The following is a 27,651-nucleotide window of genomic DNA, read 5'->3' as shown; positions in this document are numbered from 1 at the left end:
GGCCCTTTGCAAAGAACTGTAAGAGTAGGGTCGAAGCTTGAAGTCAGAAGACATACTATCATGAAGGAGAAGGCTGCTGAAGGAGGAAAGGAACAAATGTGTCCAGGCGCCACTGCTCTGTTGAGCTTGGAGATTCTGTGTTGGTGGCAGAATCACTTTGCCTTTGGCAATGGTTAGTTAGGCTCTTTTTGGAAAGAATTAAAGCCATGCTTGACTTACCTGAAGTAACAGGGTTTATTGTAGATAAAGGAACATGGGGTTTCAATCCCCACACAGTGAGTCGTCCTGAAGCACACAGTAACACAGTCATTCAGAAATATTCAGGGTACCACAAATGACAAGCAATATTTTGGCACCACCTAGCATCCAGCCCCAATCCTTGACATCCAAGTCTATTTTTTATGCTTTTCCCCCCTCAGCTATAGACTTATGGAAATTAAAAGGCATCTGTATTGACTTATAACTTATTATAACAGCTCTGTAAATCAAGGTCCTCCAGACCATCTCCAAGTTCAGTGTTTCACTGGGACTCACAGGACTTGGCCTATAGTCACATGCTGGATTTACTACAGCAAAAAAAAAAAAAAAAAAAAAAAACCAAAAGCAAAATCAGCCAAGGAAAAGGAACCTGGGGTGAAGTCTGAAGGAAACCAGACACGAGCTTCCAGGCGTCCCCTCCCAGTGGCGTCACGCAGGACCTGTGTGCTTCTCTGAGCAACGAGTTACAACAACACATGTGAACCCATGTCTGCTGCAGAAGTTCCTAGATTTCTACTGGCGGTTGCCCACAGAAGCTGCCGCTGCCTGCATGTCCCAGGATTCCAGAGTCCTGGAAGGAAGGCAGATGTTCAGCACGAACTATCTTGTTTGAATGGAGAGTTTAGGCTCAGAAAGCTACTCATAAGTTTGGGTGCTGGGAGTCATCCGTGTATCCCAGTTTTCAGAGGCCAGCCGAGGGCCGGGCTTCTAAGCAGACTTTTCTTGCAAAGGACAGTAGTCAGGCCCACTGCCTAATGCTTTTCTACACCCTCTGCTCCTCCTCCTCTTGTTTCTCCTCTCTTCTCTTTCTCTATACCTCGTGATTTCTGTTTGTGTAGATATTCTGCCTCTTCCTAACATCTCCTAATCCCTCTTCTCTCTCCTCGGCTTCTCTGCTCCCTGATGCCCATTATCTGTAAGTCTTCTGGTGCAACCACTAGGAGAGATGATGCAAGTTGTGCCTCTGGTCCCTCTGGACTCTCTGAGGCAGAGCACTGGCTGTGGACCACCCAGAGACCTCTGGGAAGCCTGTGAATGTGCCATGCTTGGCCCCATCAGCTTTGGATGACAAGGTAGAATTTGTTGAATTTTGTTCAAAATGGTGCATGTCAAACTCTCATGTAGTAATAGACTTCTTTCCAAAGCAACAACATGCTTTATGCAGGACTGAGAAAGAGAGAGAGATTGTAGACGTGTCTATACAAGATTAGGGAATGATTAGGATGTGACCAAATGAGAGAGAAGTATTTCAAATTCTCAATCCCTAAGCACATACTTGAGACCAGAGATGTCTCACTCACCATGCTGACTTGTCTTTCTAAAATCTTCTTTGAGCACATGCCTTTTTTGGGGTTCGTAGTTACTTACTGAATTTGACCAAAATTTCTTATCCTGTCCTTGTCCCTCTCTGCCTTGTCATCAACCGAACTTCTGTCCTTCTGTTCTGTGACAACTCTGCCCAAGAGTCAAATACAACTGAAAATTCCTTATTCTTCTGAGAACATTTTGAAGTTCTTGATTTTATGCAATTCTATCTGGCTTGGATGCCATTTATTGGCTGGAATTAGTACTCATCTCTCATGGTCTAGTTCAGATGGCACCTCTTCCAAGAAGCTTTCAATGAGCATTCTAAAAACTGAGGTTTCAGTAGACCTGTAGAATGAAACAAGACAGTAAGCATATATTCCTCTGAATATTTCTAGCTCCTTCAACTTAACCAAAAGCTGTTTTTGAGTGTAAATAATGCTCTATATTTTGTTTTATCTTCCTTAATAAGTAATATTATTTCCTTGAGTGGGGAGTCAATAAATATGTTTGAATGAGGGAGTCAATGTATCTTCCAACATGCTATTAACCAGCGTTATTAAGTGATTATACCTTCCTCTCAATGGCGGTGGCCCCATTGGACCAATTATACTTTTTTATCACTTGAAACTGGGTGTCAATGATGACTGCACGTTAAACACTAATAAGAGGGAGACATTTATGGTAAAAACATTAGCTCCCACTCTCATCTTCAGAACACCTACTATGTAGTCGAGTTTCATTGTCATCCTGGGTGTTTTTGACAGCAGCTCCATTACTTTTCCAAGTACCATTAAATGTGTCATTCCTGATCCAGTTCTGTCATTTGAAGATCCCATTATCAGGGGGACGAGAAATGCTGGCGCGGAGCTGCTAGACATCCTGACACATGCTCACGCTTCCGCTCGATTTGCAAAATGGGAAAGAGCCTTTCTGCCCCATAGGTTTTGTTTTCATAGATGACTGTATTTCAGGGGTAAAATATGAAACAGAAATCGAGGCATCTGACTGCAAAAAGTCCAATTTTATTGTGCTTTATTCTCAAGGAGTGACACGTGCAAATGAAAAAGCCCAATAGAACGGAACTCATTGATACTTACCAAAATACTAGCATGTCATCCTCTTTAGGAAACCTTGCAACTTCACCCCTTTGAGCTGGGCTTGCCTGACTTAGTTACTTTAATGAAATCATGAAATATGACACACGCTTGGAAAGATCAACACGCCTCAGTGTCCTATTTCCTCTCCTCATATTAAACAGAGTTTCAGTATAATTGGGAAAAAATCTAACTTTTTAATAAGAGTACGTTCTTCCTCCTTTAAAGGAAATGCAATCTGTTTTCTGTGGATGAAGTCTACCTCTAAAAGATGTCCTTGGGGCAGCAAATTCTTTCTCATTTCTTTAGAGTCCTTATTCATGCCTGATTCAGTGGGTGTGCAGCTGGCATTGCTCTCCGATTACATCCATGCCTCATCTCAGCTGAACTAAGTGGAAAGATGTTAAATAGATATACAGTCTGCTCCAGTTAGTCTTCTCTTCCTTCAGAATTTAGACATTGAGTCAAATGTCACTAGTGAAAAATCATTAAAGTATTTCTCCTTCCTTGCAGATCAGACTACAACTTAAAAACCCAGGGATTCGAAAGCTTAAAGTTGAGATTGTCCAATCTATGGGTTCTTGATCCTGTGAGACTCAAAACTGTCTTTTACACCAAATAGCATATTATATAAACTCTGTGAAATGAAATTTATAGAGAGCATAACTTGTGTGTAGTTCTCATTTCAAAAATTCATACAATGCAGTGACTTAAAGAGGAAATGAAATTTGTCATCGAAGAACACTTGTGTCAATAAGAGAGCACCCTGGCATCAGTCTAACAGAATAAATTGTGAATTCATTGCATTTTGTAGCTATAGGTAAGGGCACAGTGAATGCACAGCGATAAATGCAGTCTTAGACGTTTATTACCATTGCTGTATTATTTTTTAAATGAAGAACAGCTTTTACTGAAATTCTAAATAAGGCTTCAATCTTTCATAATGCAATCATTGCACTCCTGGAAATTTTTATGTGTGTGGAAACTGAGCCCAAAATATTTTGGGCCCATTACTGAGTGGAGTGAGGTTGTAGGTGTGGATCCTTATCTGTACTTACAAGTCCTACACACTATGAGACTTGACCTCCCTCCATCCCTGACGTCTTGGGCACTGCCAGGGGTTTAACGTTCCTGGCCTTCACCCACTAGATGATGACCCTGTACCCACATGTTGCTACATGGAAATGGCATGACCACAAACTTTCAAATACCCCTCAGGCAGGACAGTGTCTGCCGAGGACCTCTGTCTAATCCACTACCTTCAGTTTGGGAAGGAGGAATCCGAAGTTGGAGAATTCCGGTAGCTTACCTGAAGTCACACAGCCAGCACAGAACGTGGCTGAGCTAAGTTATAGACTCAGGTTTTGGGCTACCCTGCATGTGATGTTACGCCAGCACGGAAGCTCTGTCTCCTACAGGCAGCGTCGAGTGAGAGAGTGCTCCTGGGAACAAGGGCTGGAACCCAGCCAAGGATTCTGTAAGCGTATATTGAAGTAGCCCAGACAGCATCTCCAAGGATCAATTTATTTCCTGAATGTGCATAAGCCAAATCTGCACCCTCTATTTCCCCCGATCCCATCCATCGTCTTGTCGGCTCACACAATCTTCCCTCCCACGCATGGTAATAGATGTGCTTTATAAACCTGTCCAAGTGCTTCAAATAATGCCCTCCTTTCGTCTGACAAACGTATCATCACTCTTTGTATGGTTCCAAGACTCTTCTTCACTACTTTTCCCATGCATATGTCCCCTTGTGTGTGCAGAAGTTTGTGTTTCCCTCCCCTATACCTGCATTTCCTTATAGGCACTAGTTTTGCCTGCATGTCTGTAAATATTTTATTTTCACGGGTTTTGTCTATCCCATTAACAGATGAATCCTACAGGATCAACTGCTAAGTCCAAGCACCTAATGCTGTGTCCAACACCTGGGGGCCACTCCACAAATAGTTGACTGACTTATGCTAAGGACTGGAATAGCCATAATTATGATGTCATTTAATAGGTGCTATAAAGAATCATAAGTTACATAAAATGGAAACATTTCCATACTCTTCAAATATTAGTAATAAATAACAAGCTAAACTTTGGAATGGAGTCCATGATTTTTGATTATGGAAGCTCCTAGACAAAGGACTATTTTGTCCCAGTTGCTATAGGCCATCTCCAGGGAGAGTCTCTGGGGCGCCCTTGCCAGTGGGAACCGATAAGGAGAAGGGTCCTCCAATTAGTCTCCATGGCTCCAGGCCAAACTACACTCAAACTGTCATCACTTCTTCCAGTCTTCAGAGAAAGCAATCTCACAACACCCAACGGTAACCAGATCCTTGCGTTAAGAATTTATTCTCCCCCTCAAAAACATACTTTCATTTGAAATCACTCATTTATCTTTTAACATTATTAGAGAATAGCAACCCTGAGTCAAGGCTATTAGTATGAAACAACTAAGAAACTTAAAGATCTTCGCTTACCCATATGTGCGTTTTCATTGTCGTGAACAAAAGAGCAGTTGACTTTTTTCTCCCTTAATCTCACATCCATTTTTTATGAGTTGGTAAACTAACTATGCATTGAGTTATTGTAGGTTTATAATTTGTGCAACTGTCTTTTCTTCTATCTCTTGACATAGATTCAACAAACATTTAGTGAGTGCCTTGTGAAATCAACTCTGGGTAATCTCTGAATAATTAGAGAAAGTAAAAATTCACCCCTACCCTAAGCGACAAGTCTAGAGGTAAATGACAGATATATAAAATTTTATTATCAAATTAAATTAAAATTACTTATTTATGAAAAATATTCAATCATATTTAATATACACATTGAGTAGTACAGAACTTCACCAGCATCTAGCAATCAACCTCGATTTGCTCCTGGCAACTCATCCATTCATTTATTTACCCCCCAAATGTCTATTTCCATATTTGTCACTATGTCTAGACACTGAGGTCATAATAGTAAACAAAAAATATTTACACCCATTTTACTCACAGAATTTACATTTGAATGAATTAGACATTAATCAAAAATATCAAATGCCTGTATTTTGAAAAGTGCTGGAATCATCAAGAATATCTGACCTAGTTTGGAGAGCAGAGTAGGAAGGAGTAGAAAGCTAAGTTTAAAATGACAATATTATTCCTAAACTTAGTAGGAGTTAATTAAGCGAAAGTGGGAGAAGGGAAATAATCCAGATGTGGAAGCGATATTTGCAAAGTCCAGGAACCAAAAAGGAAAAATGAACAGTGAGGGAAACAAAAGGATAATTTCCGGGCATGTGGAAAGTGGGATGGACAGGTTCCGTCTGCGGCCGGGGTGCACACCAAGGGCCAGATCATTTAGTGCCTTGGGGACCATGTTAAAATATGATTCCTGTGTTAAGGAAATGAGCCAACGGCAACTAGCTTTGCATTTTGAAAATATCTGTGCATGTCCATTGGGGACAATTTGTGGAGTAGAGCCAGAGTGAAGGCATGTAAGCAACAGAGAAGAATTGCACGAGGCCTAGCATGGTAGGAATATTCTTAGGACTGGGATTTCCCATTGGATGGCCTCTATTGCCTCCAAGAATTTGATGGCCAGGACGTCGGCTGAGAGTGATGTGAAGGGAAGGTAATGCAATCAGGGCTTCACAGAGTGTCACAAAAATCCGAAATGAGAGTTGAGCAGAGCAGCAGTGAGAGTCCAGCTGAATTTGGTTATCCTGACTTCACTGTAAAACGCACTCCAGGTGAGTTTGGCAATCTTGAACTCTTAGTGATTTGTAATACTTTCTTTTGTTTGATTTTTCTCCCAGTTGCACTCAGCTCCCTGGGGGCAGGCATGGAGAAAAAGAGGAGATTTGGTTCATCCAGGTTTGAGCAATGGCCAGAAATAAAAGGAGTGAGGAAGTTTAGATGAAGTTTAGATCCTCGGTGAAGGACTTATTGACTAGATTATGGAATGTCAGCTGGATACAGAGAACGGTGGAGTCAGAAAGACAAACAATACATGGGGGGAATAATGATCTTTGTACACTGCTGTCTTAAAACAGTTAAACAAGAATCTTTATGGGAATAATTGAATTACTACTCTGTAACTGTAGGAAATTGTGATCAGAAAATGGGATGTTTGGCCTAATGATTTTATTGAGGGAGCAAATTCAGTAAAAACAAGATTCTCGTTGTATCCATATGAAAGGGTAATAGATGTCAAAAATTCATTGCATGTAGATGTATACCTTACTTAATTTACTCCTGGATTGTAATATGACTGAGAATAAGAATTATATTCTATGCATTACTGTTGAACCATGGAATAGGTTAAATAATATATACACACTGAATCAATTTAACTCTTTGATTTTATAAATATGAAGTCTGTCTGCAAAAAGTCCAGCCGCAGTTAATATAAGAACAATGTGTGCAATCCCATTGTAACCTGGCAGCCAAGGAGAGTGGGTTGGAATGCGCATGAAGGAACAATGACGACCTCACTGTACTAGTCAGTGGGGACAGTAGATGCCATGGAGTGCGTGTGTGTACTGTGTGGCTGTCACATTCAAAATGACTGAGCATTAGAGCAATGAATATGCACCAAATTTTGTGTTAAGCATGAACATTCTCTGCAGAAACTTTATGGATGATTTTAGAAGGCTTTGGGGGAGGATGCAGTGGGTGTAGTGCCAGTGGGTGCAGTGGGTGAAGTGCCACAAACACTTCAAAGATTATTGAGAATCTGTTGAAAGTGACCCATGTTCTGGAAGGCCTGCAACAAGCAGAACACCTGAGAACGTTGAGTGTGTACAGGCTGCAATCAACAAAGATCAATGACTGACAGCGTGAGAACTAGAAGCTGGTCCGGGGATTTCAAAAACTATTGTGCCCAAGATTGTAACACAAGATCTTGGCGTGAAACGTGCCCTGGCAAAATTTGCTATGCAGCTTCTGCTCCCAGAGCAGAAGGAACACTGTGCTGCAGTTGCTAATGACGTGATTCAAAAGGTTACCAATGAACCAGATTTTCTAAAGGTCACAGCCAAAGATGAATCATAGGTTTATAGCTGTGACCCAGAAAGGAAGGTCCAGTCATCACAATAGAAGTCACCTGTGTGGGTTCTCTGTGTGGGAAGAAGGTGCAGCAAATTTATGGTAAGATCAAGATCGTGCTGTGTTTTTTGATTGGGAAGGTGTTTTCCATCATGAATATGCCCCTCCAGGCCAAACCATTAATAAAGAGTGCTATCTCAATGTTATCCATCGATTGAGAGGTGCAATACAACATAAACAGGCTCAGCTATGGGCAACTGGTGATTGGCAGCTTCTTCAAAACAACATGACCATTCATGCATCATGTCTCATGCAGTTTTTTGGTGAAACATCAAATCACCCAGGTGACTCAGCCCCCCTACAGCCCAGATTTGGTGTCCTGTGACATCTGGCTTTTCCCAAAACTAAAATCACCTTAGAAAGGGAAGAGATTTCACACCATCCATGAGATTCTAGAAAATATGATGGGGCAGCTTATGGTGATTGGAAGAACTGTGTGAGGACCCAAGGTGCCTACTTCGAAGGGGATGGAGGCATCATTGTCCTGTGTACAATGCTTCTTGTATCTTCTTCAATAAATGTCTCTAGTTTCCATATTACATGGCTGGACAGACCTCGTATTAACAATGTCTTGACTCTTTCTGGAGAGACCTCATGTATAAAAATATCACTCACATGGTCTATACGCTCCCAGTGCTAATGTGCCTATCACAAAGTAAAACCTCAGAAAGATTTACTGGAGACAGGAAAGGATCACCTAAAGTGTTTATCTATTCCATTCTCCCAGTCAGATTTCGATGGTTACTTTAAAGGGTCAAGTTGTCTTTGGCAGAGTTAGGAATCTTTGAGTTATATTTACTGAGGTTTTAAAAATAATTTAACTTTAATTTTTCAATTAAATTTACTTTTGCTATTATTTTGCATTAGGCTTGGGTATACAGCATAGGGGTTAGACAGGCATATACTTTACACAGTTCTATCTGAGATATTTCCAGTACCCACCTGACACCATACATAGTTATTTCAATATTATAGACTGTGTTCCCTGTGCTGTACTTGTAAACCTGTGAGTATTTTATAACTACCAGTTTATACTTCTTTTTAAAAAATATTTTATTGATTATGTTATTACTGTTGTTCCATTTTCCCCTTCACTCCCCTCCACCCTGCACACCCCCTCCCACCCACATTCCCCCCATTTAGTTCATGTCCATGTGTCATAAGTTCTTTAGCTTCTACATTTCCCATACTATTCTTGCCCTCCCCCTGTCTATTTTATACCTACCTTCTATGCTACCTAGTCTCTGTATCTTTTCCCCCTCTCTCCTCCTCCAATTGCCCTGTTGCTAACCCTCCATGTGATCTCCATTTCTGTGGCTCTGTTCCTGTTCTAGTTGTTTCCTTAGTTTGCTTCTGTTTTTGTTTAGGTGTGGTTGTTAATAATTGTGAGTTTGCTGTCATTTTACTGTTCATGTTTTTTATCTTCTTTTTCTTAGATAAGTCCCTGTAACATTTCATATAATAAGGGCTTGGTGATGATGAACTCCATGAACTTGACCTTAGCTGAGAAGCACTTTATCTGCCCTTCCATTCTAAATGAAAGCTTTGCTGGATAGAGCAATCTTGGATGTCGGTCCTTGCCTTTCATGACTTGGAATACTTCTTTCCAGTCCCTTCTTGCCTGTAAGGTCTCTTTTGAGAAATCAACTGACAGTCTGATGGGAACTCCTTTGTAGGTGACTGTCTTCTTTTTCCTTACTGCTTTTAAGATTTGTCTCCTTTTTAATCTTGGGTAGTGTAATTATGATGTGCCTTGGAGTGTTCCTCCTTGGGTCCAACTTCTCTGGGACTCTCTGAGCTTCCTGGACTTCCTGGAAGTCTATTTCCTTGGCCAGATTGGGGAAGTTCTCTTTTATTATTTGTCCAAATAAGTTTTCCACTTGTCGTTCTTCCTCTTCCCCTTCCGGTACCCCATAATTAGGATGTTGGAACATTTAAAGATGTCTTGGAGGTTCCTAAGTCTCTCCTCATTTTTTAAAATTACCTTTTCTTCTTTCTTTTCTGATTGAATGTTTCTTCTTTCTGGTCCACTCCATTGATTTGAGTTCCAGTTTTCTTCCCATCACTGTTGGATGCCTGTACATTTCCTTTTATTTCACTTAGTGTAGTCTTCATTTTCCATCTAATTTGTGACCAAATTCAATCAATTCTGTGAGCATCCTGATCACCAGTGTTTCCAACTGTGCATCTGATAGGTTGGCTATTTCTTTGTCATTGAGTTGTATTTTTTTCTGGAACTTTGATTTGTTCTTTCATTTGGACCTTTTTTTTTGTCCTGTCCCACCCGTTATGTATGAGGGGCAGAGCCTTAGGTGTTCACCAGGGTGAGTCAACCCAGTTTCTGGGTTGTGATGCTGTATGTGGGGGTGGGGTCTGAGAGGGAACAATGGCACTTGCTTAACTCTCTTCAGATTTCAGTCCCTTCCCCAGCTTCCCCCATGCAAAGTGGGCCCTTCTGGTGCTGATTCCTGGGTGGGTGGGCGGGCTTCTGTACATCCTGGGACCCTGTGGGTCTCTCCAACAAACTCCCCCTATGAGGCTGGGAATCTCTCCCAGCACCTCACCCCCCACAGGTGTTCTCAATCAGTGTTTTGAGGCTTTATTTCCCAAGCTGAGGCCCTGTTTTGCGTGGTCTGTCCTGCTCCCCAGTTTTGCCTGGTTTATCTGGGTGTGACTGTGGGACTGCCCGGTGTGCCAGTCACCTTGTGTGCCGCATGCTCCACGATCCACCACCTGGTTGGGTTCGCCTGCTGCAGAGCCCTGTCCACCGAGTGGCCGGACTCCACCCCACGGTCCCTCCTACTGGTCTGGATGAATGTGTCTACTTTAACTCCTTGGTTGTCAAACTTCTATAGAGTTCAATTTTCTGTTGGCACTTGTTTTTTGTTTCTAAACTGTTCTCCTTATTTTGGTTGTATGAGGAGGCACAGTATGTCTACCTATGCCTCCATCCTGGCCAGAAGTCCAGTTTATACTTGTCAATGCCTTTAACTCTCTCTTCCTGTCCCCCAACTCCTTCTCTTTGGCAACCACGAGTCTGATATCTGTGTCTATGAGTCTGTTTCAATTTCCTCTGTTCATTTATTTTTTCTTTAGATTCCACATATAAGTGAAATCATATGGTACTTGTCTTTCTCTGTACCGATTTCACTTAGAACAATACCCTCTAGGTCCATCCATGCCATCAAAAATGGTAACATATTATTCTTTTCCTATGGCCAAATAATATTTCATTGTATATGTGTGCAACTGCCTTTTTACCTGGTCATCTGCTAATGGGCTCTTGGGCTGCTTCCATAGCTCGGCTATTGTAAATAATGCTGCAATGAACATGGAGGTGCATATGTTCTTTCAAATTAGTGTTTTGGGTGTCTTCTGATATATTTCCAGAACTGAAATTGCCAAATCATAAGGCACTTTTGTTTTTAATGTTCTGAGGAACCTCCACACTGTTTTCCACAGGGGCTGCCCCAGTCTGTGTTCCCACCAACGGCGCAGGAGGGTCCTTCCTTTCTCCACATTCTCGCCAGCCCTTACCATTCGGGAACTTATTAATGATGGCCATTCTGACAGGTTTTTAATGTGCCGCCACTGCATCATGTAAATATGGGACCAATATTCTATGATGACAAGCAGAAAAGGTTTTCTTTCCATGTCAACTAACACAGGATTTAATCACAAAACAATGAATCCTGAACAGATGCATTTAAGGTAAATGAAAATAATCTGATCTCATAGCTTTTTCATTAGGCCTTTCAAGGTTTAGGAGGAAAATTTCATAAGCCAGTTTCTATGTTACAAATATGAAAACCAGAAGCACAGGGTAAATAATCCATGCAGCGACTTTCAACACAATTAATCATAGCTACCAGTCAAGCGTTTGTGCGTGTGTGTTGAAGTTCTTCAGTCTGTGTATTTAATTCTATTTCTTATATGCTACAATAATGGGAAAAGATCATTAACAATATAGAGAGAAATGCTAAGAAAATGCTTTCTCTGGCTACATGAGAGAACCATCTAGTTAACGGTACTCAGATGTTCTTTAAATGTGCTGTGGGACTTTCGTGCCCCTGTCCAAGTCAGTGACATGGGAGGCCCAGACAGGTCCCCTGCAGGAAGCAGAGAGAGGAGGGACGCCCTCAGCTGCCACTGCAGGTGATTCACTGCAGTCACCCAGGCTGCGGGGATTTCTCCTATTGCCATTGCTTTTTACAGCAAAACAAAGCTGGTGGTTACGTGTACACGAGCTCCTTCCTGGGAGCATTTATTCAAAGAGATACCTGGGAGGGGATGTGCCAGCCCTGCCCCAATGTTGAAGGCCTCCTGGGAGTGAAATCTGTAGCAAAAGAAAACGTATCAGTCCCCGGTACTAGTGAGCGCAGATCCAGCAAAAGCGACGTGACAGGCATGATGTTAAGTGAAGACGTCTTAATTTTTGTGGTGTGATGATTGCCTATGCCTTCTGCACCCTGACATTCTGATCGGTTTTCCTCTCCGAGATATCATTATGCCCGGGCAGGCCTGGGGTTATGAACTGAGCAAACTAGAAAGTTATTTCATCCATCAGCCCAGAGATACCAGGCCCCATCTCACTACGTTAAATACGCAGTGAGGAACCGTCAATAAAACGACCTGCCCGTCAGATTTAGACTGAGAATAAAACAGATATTGTGCAGCCTTCTTCATTGTTTAAATAATCAGCCAAGTCATTGTGAGTGTTTATTTGCCTCTCCTCAGCCAGTTGTCCGTGCCACAGTGTGGAGAAGTTGTTACGCATTCCTGAGAAGTTGCTGAAATTTTAAACCCATTGATGAAGTTGCTTCTCAGATTGACTTCTGGAATATTTGAAATTTTCAGGAGTGTGGGTTTCTGCACTGTTCTTTCTTTTCTTTTCTTTTCTTTCTTTTTCTTTTCCACACTTACTAACACATTTTAAATTGCTAGCTGAATGGTTATTTATTCATATTACATAATACATAGTGACAATTAATACATATATTTTTAAAAGTATGTCACAAGACAGCACACAGACGCATAAATAGTAGCAGTCTAGAAATGATATGTCCTTAAATATATCACACTCCAGAAATGTGCAGTTGTTTTTTTTTTAGGTTTTGATGAATTCATTTCCTTCCAGTCCCTTGGAAAACATGTATTTTATTATTGCTCTTCTTGAGTTATTGCATACCAAAGTGTTCTAAGATATGATGAATTATTTCACAACAATAGACAACTACACTCATGTTAAAATATAGGACCATTAAACTACCATTACCTTCTTTTTTTGATTCATGGACTTATCAGACAATAACTAGAGGGCAGGTGGCATTAATGTACCTTTACTAAAAACACTAAAATCAAGGCGTAGGTACAAAAAAAGTCATTAAAGCAATTATTCTGCCATCTCCAAATTTTGTGATTAAGTACATGAACCAAAAAATAACTATCCTCCTTGTCGTTAATATCCCTGCCTAATGAAGTGCATCTGAAATATTACTTTACTTACTTTACTTTTCATTCTCCAGTTTATTTAATTTAGAGCCAAAACACACAAACTCACATCCACACACACACACACACACACACACTTCGTAGTTGCAGTGATTCATCACTGACACCTCAGGTACCAATCTATTTAGCATTCAATGTCAAGTATGTTGATGTTTAATATAAGAGCTGGCCAGCCTGTGTGCAATGACCAATGGAGATTCCTTGCTTTTGGGGAACATAAGGGGAATAAATAATAATTTTAAAAAATGAGAGAGAGAAAATTGGTGTGTATTCCAGGGCTGGTGAGCTCTTAGCCTCGTCTGAACGCTGTGAGGGCATAACAGGTGTCTTGACAAGGAATGACAAACACCCTCAGCCTTTGCTCTGCAAATCTTTAATCTTTCTATATTGCTCCTAGATTGATCTAAGGTGAGTTCATGCAACAAAAAAGCACATACAACTTGTCACTCCTGTGCTTATATGTGTCCCAAACCTTACAGACTCAAGTCCAAACTCCTTTATGACATGGTGTGATTTGGCCCCATCTTCTTCTCCAGCCCTGGTTTTAACCCAGCACATCCACACTCTCATTTCTTCTCTGAGCCTGGGCTCTGGCTGCTGGGTTTCCTGGTCTGGTCATAGCTGTCTGTGTGTGTTCAGTCTGAAGGCTCAGCCCAAGAGTAAGTTCCCAGGGTCAGGCTAGAGGTCTCCTGTGTGCCTCTGTGTCATTCTGTGCAGACTCTCTCTTATCAATTCCATAATTTATCAAAACAGTATTAAAGTATGTGTCTCTCCCACTAGACTACATGCCCTCAATGGCAGACTGTCTTCTCCGTCTTTCTAGTCACAAGACCTGGGTTAGCACAGGGGTTAGGTCAGGGCCGGCTTCCCATAGATAGTCGGTGTTGGTTACATTAAAGCACCATTCAGCCTCAAGGAGACGTAGGTGCATTTATACATAGATTCCACTTACTCTACCTACTACTCTCTTTTTTAACTCTTTAATATCATTGAACTGTTCCTTTCTTAATGAATTTATTTTTTGGATTATATTTGATTGATTACACTATTGCAGTTGTCCTGATTTTTCCCTCTTTGCCCCTTCACCCGTCACCCCCACTCCCTCAAGCAATTCCTCGTACTGTCGTTCATAGCTGTGGGTCCTGCATGTAAGTTCTTTGGCTGCTCCGTTTCCTATACTGTGAATTCTGTACCTATTTGTATTTTTTCTTTTTTTTTCCTTGTTGGTCAAGTACAGTTGTCTCCCTGTGTCCCCACCATTCTCCCCCGCCCCACCCACCTCCGCCTCCCACCCTCAGTCCTGCCCGCCTTTTGCTTTGTCCATCGGCACCTTATACATGTTCCTTGAAGACCCCTCTCCTTCTTTCCTCTGTTCTTTATTGTCATATATATTATTTCATTTGATTTGCTCAACACCTCCATGCAGTAAATCAGACCAGTATACAGATTAAAAAAAAAACAGAAACAAAGAGAAGGAAGCAATGTGCTTGCATCACAGTTAGAACAGCGCTACAGCCAGGTCTTGGGTGGGTGGGCCTCTTTTCTCTCATCTCTCCCCTCCCCTCTGGCTTCCTCCTGGATCCTGTTTCCCCCCTCTCCCCAAATCCTAAAGTGGAAGGGATCAGGAAGTGTTCAGATCTGTCTAGGACCCCGTTAACTCTCCCTTAAGGAATGACAGAGGCTGCATTTCAGACTTTCACTGGTTCCCTTCCTGGCACCAAGGCGGACAGACACCCTCCCAACAGCCAAGTATTCCGCTTCCCAGCAGTGGCAGTTTGGAAATGACGCCTACCTAGAAACATTTTGAAATGCCAAGTTGTTTTAAACTTGTATGATTAATTCAAATAATAACCTTTCACTAATACCATCAGTTCTTGATTGTTCACAAGCCATTATGAAAGGTGTGAGCTCCCTGCTTGTCATCCCTTCCCCCACCCTGCCTGCAGGCTCCACGGCTGTGCCAGAGGGGAGGGCCCCAGAAAACAAAGAGCTGAGACTCAAAATCAATCCATTGTTCCACATGTTATCAGCTCCGAACAAGAATTTGCAAAGAAAAATGTCGCAACTACAGTCTGAAGTATGGTTGGGGAATTACAGTGGAACTTATTGATACTCTCCCTATTGCTCATCCCTTCATGCAATCAAGAGATAAATACAAAGGTGATGTTTTATTTTAAAAAGCTCTTATCAATAGGCAATAACAGCTCTTTGTTTTAACATTTGATCTGTTTTTTTTTTCCTAAGCAATTTATAGGAGTCTCTTTTTAAAGCCTTCTACAATCTCATTATCCGTAGAGAGCACACACACCACTGTGGCCCAGAATCCTCTGACTTTCGAAGCCCCTCACTGATGGAGGTCCAGAGTTTCCTGAATTATCGATCCATTACCTACTAGAATAATCAAGTGTTAAAACAGTAGCAGACCTCAGACAGTATCAGGGCCCTTCTTCTCTCTTTTAAAATAAAGAAACAGATTCACAGGGAGGATAGGACCTGCCCCAGGTCCCATGTTCCCTCCCTGGTGCTAAGTCACACTGGGTGGGCAGAGTCTATCCCCTGTGCAGCCTGCATGGGAACTGGGGTGTCCTCTTATTTCCACTCAGTTCGAGTATTGCAGAATCAACTGTATTGGACTGTTCTGACAAATGCCTGTCAGTGATATCATAGTATTCATTATTGTCTCTCACTTTGTATCAACGTCTTTGAAAAACACCATCTTTCCTAGGGAATAGAGTGCATATTTATTCAGGTCTATCAGATAGAAGGAAGACTGCAGGTGCAGGGTTGGCACTTATTGTAACTCTTTTCTTCAGACTTTTTCTGCTTTCCTCATCATGCTCACTAGGAGACCGGCCTGCCTTTTCCACTGTTCCTTTTATGCCCCGGATTCCATACATTATCTTGGAATCACAAATATGTTCCAAGCCTCCCACACGTCCAGCTCATCGGGAGTTAGAGCAAATGTTAGTATTTGTACCCTTGTACTTTTGGAGAAATGATGATGAGCCGAAATGCTAGCAGGTTGAAAGTGCTTAGATATGCAGAACTCAATATTTTTTTGCAAGGGTAGCTCTCTCTTCAAATCTTCTTTTTCATAGTGTTTTATTTCCTATATCTCTATCTGGCAGTATTTTTCCAGGAGAAATAGAAATCCTAAAATGAATTCATTTGTTACACTGGTTGTCTTAAAACAAAAATCAAGACCTAATGGAAACAGAAATGATATGGAAAGTTCTGTCTCACTTTGTGAAGCTATCTTGGCCCAGTTCATTGTTAGCGCGGAATCCTTCATTGATGGAGCAGACAATGAACTGTTTCTTTTGTATGATTCTTTCAATCATTTAGTTCAGTGGGTAAAATACAAATTTAGCTAGCTTTATTTTTCTGAGATAGTTTGAAACATGGTGAAGATGATCCTTCAATTAATATGGATCGGAGTTGGAAGTATTCTCAATATTAGTAAAAGTGCAGTGTCTACCAAGTTAAGCTAATTATAGCTATGGTAGAATCTTCTTCCTCTATGTTCCTGCCCATCAGGGTCAAAGGAGGTCCAGTGCTGGCCCTCCTGTCCTCAGTATTTTCTTTAATCCCGGGTCTCTCATAAAATGGAGGCACAGTAAAAATGAAGAACGTGAAATGTTCTCTGGCCAGTTTACCCTGGTGAGCAAATATTATTAGAAAAATATCAAGACATGCAATTTTTTTGGTTCTCAGCTAAAATAAATCACGCTCCATTGGAGTGTCCATACCTTTCAGCTAATTCAGTTGGGTGGCAATGCGTTCAACAACCAGGCCCTCTGAAAAAGGCTGATCTGCAGAAGGGGGGAAATGCTTCCACCATCATTCAAAAAACAAAACAAAACAATCTCACCCCAGGAGAGTGGATGGCCACTATTTCAGCTCCTTGTTTTTAATGGCAGTTTATAAACAAAACCCACAATTTTATTTTCAGAAGTTCCAATCTAATATATCAAATGAGGCTAGTAATGTGTTTTATTCACTAAAGATGTGTTTATATATCAAGCACTTCTTACAATAATTTCAATGTCTACATACATGATGGTTAAGAAGAAGAATCATTTTCTTTGTGTTTGAATTACTACAGGAATATTCAAGACAAGCATTTTGAAATAACACAGTCTTGCCGGCCCCTGTGGCTTTTGCTTCCTAAATAGGGCAAGAAGGCAGTTAAACACAGGGCAACAATGTGATTGGTGCACGGAGGGCCAATCAGACAACTCGTCCATAAAACTCCAGTCAGCAGGCCACACTGTATACCAGACTAGCAAATGTCATACAATCACCTTTACTTCCCAGTTTCCTTTTTTAGCAAGATGATAAAAGGCAGAAGTAGAGAAAAACTATCTATGATCTTAGGTGATGAAACTTCCGAGAAATATTTCCTCCCATCCATTTCTGAGCATGAGCACAGCAAAACTATTAGTGAGGATGGGCTTTGAGAAAAACCACAGTTCTCACCCTTAAAGACAGTCTATCACTAAGACTTATTTATGTGAGTTTCCGGAGAATGAACAAAATACATTCTTTTTAATGTTTCCCTCCTGCTCCTGAGAATAAATGACCCTGCCAAGATCTGCAATGGTGCTATCCATACCCCAATGATAGGTGTTTTGTTGAACTGTTCCACTTGCTGGCATCATTTCCAGGAGTTAGGCTTCTAAGCAGAAAATATTCTCTGTTTGTCCTGAATATTTGCAGCGTGAGACAAGCTGGGTACAATTTATGCTTCAGAATGTCCTAGAGCAACTGAGACGTCACACTGCACAATGTTGAAGCTAAATCTGCAGTAATGTATTGTATACCTTGAGAGTGTGCTACTTCTACCTTCATTGTTGTTAAATGGTTCAGTTGCCTCTGAGGGAGTGTGTGCATATATTTAACAGAATGCAGACCTGGCCACATTTGTTTCTAATGTCTAATTAGATGTGAAGGAACCTTGACTTTCATATTATGCTTTAAATTTAACTCTGGTGAACTGTGACTGAAAATGATATTACAGTCTATTAAGTATGATCTGGAAAAATAAGCATGTAATTTGTAGTATTATTGTTACAACCCCTTTCACTGCATACGTTTCAGACACTATTATAAAGTAAATGTCACTACCATCACAATTTTGACATTTTAAATGAAACCCGGATGAGGAGTCATAAAATTTAAATAAAGGAATATTCCATACTATTAAAGTTAAGGCCTATTTATTTCCCCATAAACTTGAAAGTCTGTATTTAATCTGTTTAGCTAGTTAACAAATTGGTTTTTGCTGATGCTATAGCAGATAATTTTGCATGTTATATGAAGCACTGCTTATTTAGTGAAGATTAACCAGCAAGCTTTAATTGACATCCACAACTGAACAGGAATCTCTTGCACAACAGATTTGCCATTGCAATTTTTAAGTTTTAAAGAAACTATGCAAATGCCATCTTTTGACGTTCTCCCCAAATTTCCTAGATTGTTGTTTTCTCTGAGAAAATGCTGTGTTCAGTTTCCTTTTTGACTTTCATAACAAAGTTCTCAATTAGATTCTGGAAATGCCCTGAGATCATTCTCAGGGGGCTTTGGTGTCTTTATGCAGGAAATAGACATCATAGATGAAAAAGGACTTTTAGCGGCCAATCAGGTGCTCAGTGATTCTGGCATTTGTAAGGAATGGAATTGACCCTGATTGCTGTGTTTTGGTGATGATCAATACCACTCAACGCAGGAAGGTAACATGGACAGGGGAAGAAGAGGAAGTGAGAAGATTTCAGTCTATATTAATAAATTCATTCAAGAGATGATTTGAGCACCTACCATATGCCAGAAATATAATAGGTGTTCCGAAAATGTCATTCTGATATGAAAGTTGACTGATACTTTCATTTATAACAATGAGTAAGATGAACCCAAAACAACAAAGACACATGTTGGAACTCTATTCTTTCATAGTTCTTTGAGCCACATCTTTGCTACAACAGATAATAATTTTAAATATCAGAAGATTATTCCCTCAATGTTTTTTTGTGTTATTCAAAATATAAGGGCTATAGACTTAGCAGACTCTTAAGTATAATTTGCATTATTAATATTTTCTCCATTACTTCTGGTAGGTCTTGATGATCAATAACACAGTAGGTTGAGTCCTAACTGGTAACATTTGCAGTCTCTATGGTGTAAATTCCCCCAGCACAGCTAATGTTAATCTGTCAGTGTGACATCCCTCAGCGTGGATTTGGGGAGAGATCTGTGGCAGCCGGCTGGTGTGTACGACTTACACCATGTAGACAGAGTAGATGTGAAGAACCTCAGCTGCTCAGAAAATAGTAAAAAAATACTACTACACTAACGAAGCCATGAGGTTTGAGTAACTGCTTTTGTTTTTAATATAATTTCCTTGTTTCTTTCTACAATTTAATTTCAAGAATTGCTGTGGTCGGCCACTAGCTCACAATTGGCATTCCAAAGAGAAGATGAAGCAGCTGTCACCCCTTCTGCTGGGGCAGAATGGCTCTTGGGGAGCAAAGGAGAAACAGGGAAGGATGATGTGGTTTGAGCCTGGGCGGAGGTAGTAAGGAGTAGTTGGGTTTGGGATCTGTCCTGCAGGGAAACCTGGAAGAGCAAAGCGATGAACTGGGTGTGACCTTTACACTTAATAGATGCTCTGACATCTTCATGTCTGTTCGAATGTAGAGCATTTTAATTTTTTCAGATTGTTTTTACTGCAACTGTAGTTACATTTTTGTCAGTTTTAAGCAATGCATATAAATATCAAGCAGGTGATTGTATTTAACCACTTTAATCTAACTCAATTAATGAAACATTATTAAAATGAGAAAAATAAGCCCAATTACAGCAGCTTCAGGAATTTGTAGAAACATAGATACTTTTATTCTGCTCTTGAATCACTTCAAATTCCAGATTTTCTTTCTTTTGACTTTTCCTTAAGAACACGTTGATGTTAGTACATTAATAGTTAGGTGTATTAAAAAGAAATCCGTGTATAACCACTTATCGAGAATGACACAGCCCTTCATGAATTGAATGAAGGCACACTTCTAGGTGAATAACGTTAATGCCAACAAAGGAGTTATGTTCTGGAGAACTCTAATTTCCCTTTACTCGGTTGGATCATTTCTGTTTTCAGCTAGAATGCCTATTTTAGCACATGAACAAATGATATCTTTCTGGAGGAATGAAGTGTTTACTACTCGTCAACATAAATAAGCCATTCTGTAAAGACAGAAAAGTTTACTGAATCCATTGCATGTTCATTTTAAGAGTAATTGCTGGTCTGTTTTTTAGCTTTTATCCTGGTATAGTGTTAGCTCATGTCCTCTCCTTAATGAAAGGAATGGGGGACATTCATGAGTGCTGTGGAACATGCCCCACTATCTCATGATAAGTGCTAGAAAGTTCCAAGAAGTGATGATTAGATTAGCCTTTAAATTACAGTTCAAAGTACATATATTACTGATAGCTGTGTTTATTATTTCTCATCCAATGAGTCAGGTTATTTCCTCCTATTTGTGACTAAATATAAGCTTATAATCAATTTCTCCAGTTTGTGAACAGTTTCTAAAACTTAAGATTGAATTGACTCCCTGATTTAACTAAATATGGTTACACACTATCGGTACACAATCGAATGTCTTAAACTTAAGAAAATCACCAACAGCCAATCAGTGCCTCATTCCTTTCTATTCTGAGTGGGGAACTATAGTTTGAAAAGAGAAAGTGATTATTTCCCCAAGAAAAAGTTACAGTTCTCTACTAGTGCACTTGGACTTAGCAAGTTTTGTTATCTCCTGAATAAAATCAGTTGACAATAAATTGGACCCCTCTTTTTTATCAATAGTAAAACGGAAACAATCCTTTGCTGTGGGGCCAGGAGATCCCAGGTTGGGTTGTATGTGTTCGGCCAAGTACATGGTCATGGTAAACCCTAGTGTCAAAATGTTCTCATTACTAAAAATAAGGGGGCGAGCTTGAGTTCTATGGTCTTTTAGACATATAATATAATTCCAGCGTTTTTCTTTATTATCATTATGGTTTTCATATCTCATGTATGAAGAGTCTGAAAAATAGTAAGATGTGGTATCTATATTGAATGCATGAAAATGTGCTTTTCTTCACTGTATTTATCCAGCATTTGAAAAAAGGTTTATCTTGATGGTATAAAGTCAGTTCCAACAACATAGGAATAACATGAGGCCCTGGAAAAAGACACCCAGCACATGCATTGCAGTGAACTGTTTTTATTCGAATAAGTGTTCGATGTAGTTTAGAAATAAATGTCTCCAACATAATATTTTTGCAGTTGTGGTTGGGTTCTGTTTGTTTGCTGCCCTAGATATGAATCATTAATTGAGAAATCCAGTCACTATCTCTCTTTGGAGCCCTGGTGCATCGGTGTACTATAGGTTACTTAAAAGCATCTATCTTTTCCCTTTAACTCTTACTGCTGCTAAATACATCATTATTTTTTATTCAAGGCCTTATTTCTACTGAATGTGTTAAGAGAAAAAATAACTATAAAATCCTGCAAAACTGTTTTTGAAAGTTGGGATAGATTAGGAAGAAAAAGGACTCTGGGGATGAAAAGGCTTCAGGGGGCAAAGCAAGGATGAAGCAAAAATGACAGTGAGGCATTCTTCTGCTTGACTTTCCGTTCCCATTCTGAGCTCGGCTTCCCACTGAATTCACCACTCCAGAGAAAAGAAAAGTGGTTGAGCTTCCACATCTGTTTTATTTTTATTTTACAAATCCCATCTCTCTCTCAACTGTACCCATCATGAGAAGACACACAGTCAGGAGGCGAGACAGCTGGCCTTTCCTCTCTCACGGCTCTGGGTGGCTTCTGCTTCCACTCCAGCACACCCATCCCTGCGTCTGCCCTTCTCATTGTGTCAATTAGGAACTTGCAGTTTCATGTCCATTTGTGCATGGACAGCCTCCTTCCTTAACATGACCCCCGAAATCCTCCCAGGCTGGACCCATGCAGGTCTTCATGGACCCAAAGCTCTTACTGACTTCAGGCCACTAGTCATTTCCCACTTAGAGCCGTAAGCTGCGCGGAGGCGGAACCCCAGGACGTACCCCAACACACTGAAGACAGAGCCCTCCTGCCCTGCCCCATGTTTACTCTTCGGATGGTTTCTTTTTCTTCCCTCCCCACCTGCCTTATAGAACTAATCTATTGCTGTTGTTTTTGATACTGTTCTCCTTACCTAAGAGGCCTCTCACTCCATCCAATTACCTTATTTAAAATGTTTAAATTTTTTTTTTTGGAAATAAAAAGCCATTAGCCTTTGGAGATAGCATGGTAACTTCTAATAATAAAGGAATGCTCCATTTGGTTTTAATCAAATTATTGTATATATTTAACAAGAGATGTGCGCATTTTGTAAAAACCATATGTTGAACGTGAACCAGTTTTTGTTTCTACTTCTTCACGTACCTGAATCCCGGCTTTTTCCTATTGTTTCGCCCCCACAGCCCCCGCCCCCCAGTACAAGCAGTTTAAGGGAAATGCTCTTTGATGCCCATGGCTACATCCAGCTTCACTGCGCGAAATCAATATCGGCTATTTAGTATGGTTTCCAGGAGGGAAGAACCAGGTCTACTCAGGACTTCTTGCCATTCACAGTCACATTATTTCCAGGATTTGATATTTGACCCCCCGCCCAATCACAGGCCTCTGTCCATGCACCACTCTGATGTCCTTACCCACAGCCTGTCCTTCATCTTCACTGCGATCTCTATTTGGAACTCTGCTTGTTTCCAGGCCATCACTTTGGCCGCGTCTGCCCCTGACTCCTCCTACAGCCTGTGGCCCAGGGGCAGGCATCACTATCGTGCATTAAGCATCTTCCTACTCCATTGCCCAGTGTGCTCACCTGTGTGTCCATCGCTACCTCTGAGGAAACCTATCTCTGTTTTTCTTCCCAATGGCCAAAGGTACCTGAAGAAAGTCAAGAAGACATTTGTGAAAAACACCATGCTCTCTGATGGCAGCTGGGCCCTCATTGCTACTTGCAATCCTTTTATCCTTCTTATTGATTAAACATCAGCATTCTGAAAAATCCTTTTGGGCAGTCGCAAAGTTAAAAGGTTGGCATACATGAGCTCATGGAGTCAGAGAACGGACGAAGCCGGAGTCTGGAGTAGGCCAGTCTGAGACAGGCGTGACAGGGCCCAAGAGAGAGGGGTCAGAGGAGAGACCAGAACAGACTGCTATTTGCACATGCTTGGATGTCTCTGCCCAGAGCCGACAAAGACAAATTCCACTGTGGCTGAACAAATAGGCTTTCCTCATCCTCAGCCAATAAATATCCCACATTCTGAATAGCCTCCCAATCGATGTCTTGGTACAATTTGAGTTGATGGTCTGCACAGCTGTGTAGAAATGAGGGCTTGAGTTACATCACAGACAACCTCTGTGACTGTAATTGCCCCATTACGAGAGTGATCAACAGAGACGCCGCTGCCAAAAGTCCCTCTTTGTGAACTCCCCGAGCCCGGCTACTGACTGCCTTTGATGGACGGCCAACTGCTCAGGGATTTACTTCCCTTCGCGGTTCCGCAGAAGGCAGAGAGGCCTGCTTTCAGGGCACACGGAGGGGACCATCTGTTTGCTCAGACCTGCGCCTGAGTGCTACCCTTGCAGTCCCCAGGGCCTTCGCTGATGTTATTATTATTGTTATTCTTCATTATTTATTGATCACCAGGAATACATAATGCACTGAGAGCCGATAATGTTCATAGGAAATATAGTCCATGTGTATGAAAAATGCTCAGTCTAATACACTATACATAATGTTTGCGAGGATGGTACTTCTTATTTGGTAACTGATGGGGTTAACTATGCAAAGGGAGTAGATTTTTTTGTTGTTTTTCCTTTAGATAAGAATGAGTCTTTTTTTAAAAAAATAACTACAGGAATCTTTGTCCAAATTATCTCCTGTGTGACTGTCTCACAGAACTTATTTGATCTAGATCAGTTGGATTCCCTAAATAGTCCTTCACATACTTCTTTTCCTTCCTTTGTATTTCTTTTTTCTTCCTTTCATGTATTAATTAATTCATTCATTTTTAATAAATATTTGTACAACTTGCACTGTGTGGCAGACTTCAGGAAATCAAAGATTAATGAACTACTGTCATTATCTCAAAAGCTTATCTTTAAAGAAGCAGCCAAAGCAATGTACTACCTATCACCTCCATCTCAGTAGAAATACTTAGATGTTGCCCTTAAGATTAATAACCTCATAATTAGTGTTGTGGTTAAGATCCTTAATAGCACAATTATAAGAATATTTATTATTTATTATTTATTATATGGATGATATTAAAAGTAAATGGTTTTTAAAATTTGCTTAGAATCAAATATGATATTGTAAATATAAGTTTTAGGATACAAAGTAGGAAAGGTATTTTTATTTTAGTAATATTTTATCTTTCAAAATGGCACAATTGTCTCAGTTTTTTTCTAGTTTTAACCTGTTTCCATGATAAGTGTCTTTGTCTAAATTTCTCACAATGGAATTTCCCAAGCTTTAAGGATAAGGAAATATTTACAAATCAATCAACTGAAATAAAACCAAACATATTTTGGAATATTGAGCTTCTATGAAAAAAATTAGCATCATTTCACCTATTTTCCTTGCCTGAAATGTAACTAATAGGCTCTTTTATAAATATAGTAACATGTTTTAACATTTAGTTACGTAGAGACTTTTTTAGGTCTGCATCTGCAGTACTAGAACTTTTCAATAGTTGGGACAATGTATTGACGTTTGTTTTCTATGACCTTTGTAAACATCAATGTCTTTACAGAGGTTCGATATTTTCCTTTGAATAGGTAGAGTTCAATGGGGAGAGCGAAAGAAAGACACATCCATCTTTGTGTGCACGCCCATATTTACAGTTGCCAATATGGTACACTTAAGAAATATTTTGATTGTCCAACCTTTTAGCCTATTCATGCTCTAAAAAGGTTTCAGTTTTCTTTGTATTCACATTTCAGTCTAATCATGTTTAAATGTCATCCAATGGAGATAAATCTCATAAGAAACCTTTTAAGAGAGCACAAGAGATTTGCATGAAATAAAGGAGGATTTGTGTTGCCTATAACACTTCCTTTCTGAAGCTAAGGATGCCCTTGTTTTCTTAGTTCTACTGGTGGGAAAGGAAGGAAACTAAATCCAGGACATTCCTTGCTGACATAAAGATAAAACTACTTCCATAAATTTAATAAAGAAATAAATTACTCCCATGTTTTTTCTTATTGTAAAACCATAGTTTTTAAATTATAGAGATTACAGAATGGAAGAGAAAATATTGTATTAGACCCTATAAACCATTAACAAATATTTTTAAATAATTAAAAGATAATTTAAACAAACATTTTCACTAGATCTAAAGTCTCTTTCATAATAACAGTAACAAGTGATGAGCCCAAGACTCACTATAATTTTGAAAGCTGGATCTTCAGTCCGAGAAGTGGACTTTAGACATTTAATAGAATCTGTTGTATATCAAATAAGTATTTGAGGAAAAGTTAGTAAATCTTATTTGAACCTAAAAGATGAATAGATGTCTCTCAATGATTGTCAGTTCTGCTTCTTTCATTTTTATTTGGATATTAAAACTTTGGAAGGAAATACTAGTTGAGATAACTTTGGTCTATGTTATTATTTTGAAGGATGTTTTTACAATCAGGATATAAAAAGCCATCATTTGAAGCTAAATAATTGAAATGACTTTATTTTTAGAAACAATTTGGTTGAAGAAAAAAAATATCGGAAATGTCACTACAGTGATTCCCTGTGGTGCAGTGGAAAGACACTTGACCTTATGCTCTGTCCTGGCCTCTCTTCTTCTCAGGCATGTGATGTGGGACTAGGTATTGGTCATCTCTGATGGTTCTCTTCTAGCCCATGTGCTGTGTTGTGTGATTTCAAAGAAGTCTTCCCCCCAAACTCCCAGGCATCCTCTAGTCTGCAAACTACACAGGATGATCCTATACCACAGTGGTATTCATGGCACCTACTAACAGGACCAAAGGCAACAAAAACCTTCTGTAGATTAGCCAGCGTTGTTCAGATTTGAAGCACTGCCATCTAGATCATAGACTGTGAGAGGCCAGAGAGTGAGGATTTGGGCTTTGCCTGCCATACCTTCTTTCTTGCAGCCACTCATCCCTGTTGTAGCGCAGAAGTCTACAACTACAGGTGATGAGTCAATGAGTGATGGCCGTATTTTAACAAAGCTTCCTTTAGGGGCACAAATGCTTGCAATTCATTATTATTGTAATGTGTTGCAAAATATGATTATTCTCCTTGTTTTTCTCCAGATATTAAAGAAGTGTAAAAATCATTGTTAGCTCATAGGCCAAATGGGTGGGGGGCTGGGTGTGGCCCATCAGCTGGAGTTTGCTGACTCCTAATCTAGGCCATGTACCTAATTAGCTGAAAAATCTCAAATCCTGCTCCGCAGAGTGAGAACCTGGAATTTTCTTAGAAATGCAGAATCTCAGGCTCCTACCCAGACTGATACAATCCAAATCTTTATTTTTATCAGAATTCCTTAGGTGATTCTAGTGCTCATTTAAATTTGAGAAGCCTTGATGTGGAACATGATTAAAAATCAGAAGGAGCAAAGAAAATAGCAGGCTTTCTGAATGGAGTAAGCATTAGCACAAAAGTACACACTAAGAACTGTCCAATTATTTAACATGACAGCCCTTTAGGCCCACTCTCAGATCAAATTTTTATATAGATTATGTATTTTTGTCTATTGCTATACATATTCTATGGATTTGGGGTGTGTGAGTGCATACGGAGACACAGGTAGGATGTAACCAGTCCATAGTACACTGAAAATGGGGGATGTTGCTATGAGTGCGGCCCATCTGATAAGGGTAACAAATAATATGTAAAAGCCCGACATGATTTTTTATTTTTATTTTTTCCTTTTTCTTTTTTTAAATTTTATTTAATTGTTGTTCGAGTACAGTTTACTGTCTTTTACTCCCATCCCAGCCCACCCCCCAGTGCTCCCCATCTCCCTCCCTTTTCCACCCCCCTTAGTTGTTGTCCGTGTGTCCTTTATACTTGTTCCTGTAAATCCTTCCTCTTTTCCCCTGAAATTCCCTCCCCTTTCCCCTCTAGTCACTGTCTGCCTGTTTTCTATTTCAGTGTCTTTGGTTATATTTTGCTTGCTTGTTTGTTTTGTTGTTTAGCTTCCTGTTAAAGGTGAGATCATGTGGTATCTGAAATGCTTTTTTAAAAATGAGGTCAAATGAGAATTATAAAAGATCAAGGGTATGGACTCTGTCAAGTCAATGGTTGTGTGTGCCCTCAACAGTCCCCAAGGGCATTGTCAAGTTACAG

At 40.2% G+C, this 27,651-nt stretch overlaps 1 long non-coding RNA gene across 1 annotated transcript in view; it reads left to right on the top strand.

The window, feature by feature from the left end:
- Positions 1 to 27,651, top strand: part of LOC128626628 (uncharacterized) — a 433,748-nt gene that overhangs the window by 244,734 nt on the left and 161,363 nt on the right. The window lies entirely within an intron of this gene.

The sequence above is a fragment of the Artibeus jamaicensis genome, unplaced genomic scaffold (assembly GCF_021234435.1).
Source record: "Artibeus jamaicensis isolate MK-2021 breed Jamaican fruit bat unplaced genomic scaffold, CSHL_Jam_final scaffold_833, whole genome shotgun sequence".
In the NCBI taxonomy this organism is placed as follows: Eukaryota; Metazoa; Chordata; class Mammalia; order Chiroptera; family Phyllostomidae; genus Artibeus; species Artibeus jamaicensis.
The sequence above is the reverse complement of the archived record's forward strand: the minus strand, read 5'-3'. Positions and strand labels throughout refer to the sequence as shown.